The sequence below is a fragment of the Myotis daubentonii genome, chromosome 2, assembly GCF_963259705.1.
Source record: "Myotis daubentonii chromosome 2, mMyoDau2.1, whole genome shotgun sequence".
Lineage (NCBI taxonomy): Eukaryota > Metazoa > Chordata > Mammalia > Chiroptera > Vespertilionidae > Myotis > Myotis daubentonii.
In genome coordinates, this window is record NC_081841.1 from 24,541,763 (window position 1) to 24,545,659 (window position 3,897).

Genomic DNA, 3,897 nt, shown 5'->3' on the forward strand with positions numbered 1-3,897 from the left:
GTGCCCTCTCGCAGTCTGGGACCCCTCGGGAGATAACGCCCTGCTGGCTTAGGCCTGCTCCAGGGTGGCAGAGGGCAGGCCCAATCCCTAGGTGCAGCCCCTGGTCGGCTCAGAGCAGGGCTGATTGGGGAGTTGGGGCGCCGCCCCGTCATGCACAGAGCAGGGAGATTGGGAGGTTGTGATGCCACCCTCAGTCACGATCAGGGTAGGGCCAATTGGGGGGTTGGGGCACCGCTCCCTGTCACACTCAAGGCAGGGTCGATGGGGAGGTTGCGGTGCCACCCCGTCATGCACAGAGCAGGGCCCATCAGGGGGTTGGGGCACCGCCCTCTATCACCCACAGAGCAGGGCCGATCAGGGGGTTGGGGCACCGCAACTCTCACACTCAGGGCAGGGCCAACGGGGAGGTTATGGCTCTACCGTCACACACAGAGCAGGGCCCGTGGGGGCGGGGTTGGGGAGCTCCCCCCTATCAGGCACAGAGCAGGGCTGATCAGGGGGTTGGGGCGCCTTCCCCCGTCACGAACAGAGCAGGGCTGATAGGGGCCCCGCCCCCTGTCACACACAGAGCCACAGGGCGATCAGGGGGTTTGGGTGCTGCCCACTGTCACGCTGATCCCGGTGCCGGGAGGCCTCATGGCTCCGCTGATCCCGGTGCTGGGAGGCATATTACCCTTTTACTATATAAGGTAGAGGCCTGGTACATGGGTGGGGCCGGCTGGTTTGCCCTGAAGGGTGTCCTGGATCAGGGTGCAGGTCCCAACTGGGGTGCCTGGCCAGCCTGGGTGAGGGGCTGAGGGCTGTTTTCAGGCTGGGGGTGACTGAAGCTCCCAACTGCTCCTTTTTTTCTTTTTTTTTTCTTTTTTTATTCTGGGCCAGCTTTAGCTTTGAGGCTTGGCTCCAGCTCTTAGGCATCTGCGGCTAAAAGTAGGTTTCTGGCCTTTGCTTACAATGTTGCCAATCTGCTGGCTGAAGTCCAGAGGTATTTGTTACAATGTTTCTTAAACTGCAGGCTCAGAGGCAGAGCAGGCAGGGAACGTTGGTTTCCTCCGTCACTGAAGCAACCAAGCCTCATGTTAGTTTCAAGCTGCCTGGCTCCCGGCCGCCATCTTGGCTGACAGTTAATTTGCATATCTCGCTGATTAGCCAATGAAAAGGGTAGCGGTCGTACGCCAATTACCACGTTTCTCTTTTATTAGTGTAGATATGAAAAATCACCCCTCTGGAGTCTAGATTTTCCCTCTTTTCAGTTGAAACCAAGTATTATTAGCTCCCAGAAGCTTTAATCTGTGTCAACTCTAAGCCCTAAAGAACTTCATTACTTCAACTCTCAAAGTATTAGCCTTTATAAATACATTTTCACACTCCACATGGAGCAATAGTACTTTCAAAAATTGCCTCTTTGCATTCAACACTGGATCCCCTATGATACTGATCTGGCTGAGGTATTTGTGATATGAAAGCTCCCAGATCATTCATGGCAAATAGTAGGCACTCAAATATTTCAGTGGTACATGGCTACTTTCTGAATAGGCGCTGTTCCAACACACATGCAAAATCCATGAGCTTCAAATATCAATCACAGCTAATGTGTGACCATGGTATGCCAGCCTTCTACTTCATCTTTGGCTATGCTATCACCCAGGTAGCCTGTGTCTCTTGGTAAACAGTTCAAGTTCCTGATCCCCTGCTGTGAAAGAACTTCATTTCACACCCATCCTCAAATCATATCCAATTGTCTTCTTTCTTGTGTATTTTTATTGTTGATAGTATTACTGATATCTCCCATTTCCCCCCTTTACCCACCCTGCTCACAGCCCCTACCCATTCCTCCAGGACTTCACTATCCAATTACCAGGTCCATGGGCTATGCATGGAAGTATAAGTTGTTTGGTTTATTTCTTCTCGTCCACCCACCCCAACCCCACATTGAGGTATGTCAGTCTGTTCCATGCCTCCCTACTTTGGGTCTTATTTTGTTGGGCAATTCATTTTGTTCATTAGATTCCACAAATAAGTGAGATCATGTGATTTCTTGTGTATTTTCAACATGGGTTTCAGTTTGTACTCATTGTCAACGACCTAAGCCAGTGATGGCGAACCTATGACACACGAACTCATTTTTTTGGTTGATTTTTCCTTGTTAAATGGCATTTAAATATATAAAATAAATATCAAAAATATAAATCTTTGTTTTACTATGGCTGCAAATATCAAAAAATTTCTATATGTGACACGGCACCAGAGTTAAGTTAGGGTTTTTCAAAATGCTGACACGAACCTCAAAAGGTTCGCCATCACTGACCTACACCAAGACTATTATTCCCAACTGTGCATTAATTTTTTTCTGTAGATATAGCTGTAACCCTGAAACAGATGGTATTTAGAAGCAAAGGTCTTGGAATTACATGAGATAAAGTGTTTATAACTGCAATTTAAAAAGCCCTCAATATCCAATAGTATGAGAACAAAATTATAGAAAGCTGTAATTAAATGGTATACAGCCAATACAATGATGAATGTATGCTACACACACTAATAGAAAAGCAGTAAAAATATTGGATGAAAACAAAACTCAGTGCCAAAAGTACAGTATATGGCACATTGTTAAGACATTTAAGCAAGGACCAGTTAGAGTGCAGTGACCCATAGAATTTTAAAAAGCTTTTTCTAATGATTATTAAATGGTTAGGGTAACCTCAGTTAAAACCTCTTCCCTCCCCCTGAATTTGGGTCAGTTTTTGGATGTTTACCAATCTTTTGCCACACTCACAAAAATAGTATCTGAAATAGAAGTATTTAAACACACACACACACACACACACACACACACACACACACACGCTAATTGGTTGCCTTGAGGGAATCAGGACTGAAATTGAAGACTTTTCTATGAAGTATTTTTTATACCTTTGAATATTTTTGCCTTGTACATATTACCAATTTTGATTTCTTTTTAAGCTTGCAAGGCAATACTCTTGAGCAATCCACTTTCTCTTGTTGGCTGTTTTTTCGACAGGCCCATATGGTCCCTCAGAGTTCTCCCCGGCCCCCCTTCCCCCACCCCCCCGCCAGGAATGCTCTTCTCTCAAGATATTCAAGTGGTTATTGATCTTCCGTGTATATATTCTATTATCGTTTAGAAAAGGCCCCTCTCCCTCTAGTTAAACATACTTCCTGAAATTATGCCAATTTCTATCCCTTTACTTTTGATTTTTCCCTTACATTTGTCATTTGACATTACACATTTGTTTACATATTTGCTTTTTCTCTACATCACTCACTAAAATGCAGTAAGTTCATTGCAACTAGAATCTTTTGTTCATTTTTTTCCCTCCTAGCCACTAAATGGTGCCTGGCACAACCCTAGGCTCAATATGTACTGAGTCAAGCACAAGTAATTTGAAGGTGCAGTGGGTCTGAGGCGTTATCTACCTGATATATGCCTTGGTTTCTCAACTCGGAGGTACCACCTACATTCTGGGGGCAGAAATTCCTAATGTGGTAGCAAAGAGCCTCCGTTCCTCTTTCTGAAAGATACACATATAAACATACAATACAACCTCAGGTTAGAAGCTGAAAGATGTCAGAACTAACTCTTCCATCAATCTAAAGGAAGCAGTTTAACCTGCATGCCATCCACTCACCTCAGTGAAGATTACTCAAAAGATACAGAGGACCAGAAAGACAAAAGGATGCCTAAGTGCTGAACTCAGACACCACCTGTTCATTCCCAGACGCACATTCCAAACGCATCTACCACCATCTCAAACGCACATGCCTACATTTATTAAATAGCACGAGTGCACCTTTACGTTTGGTTTTGAGCTTACTATTAAGTCAAATGAATTAAGTGGGGGGAAAAGACAAAACATACGCTGAGACAGGAGAACATAC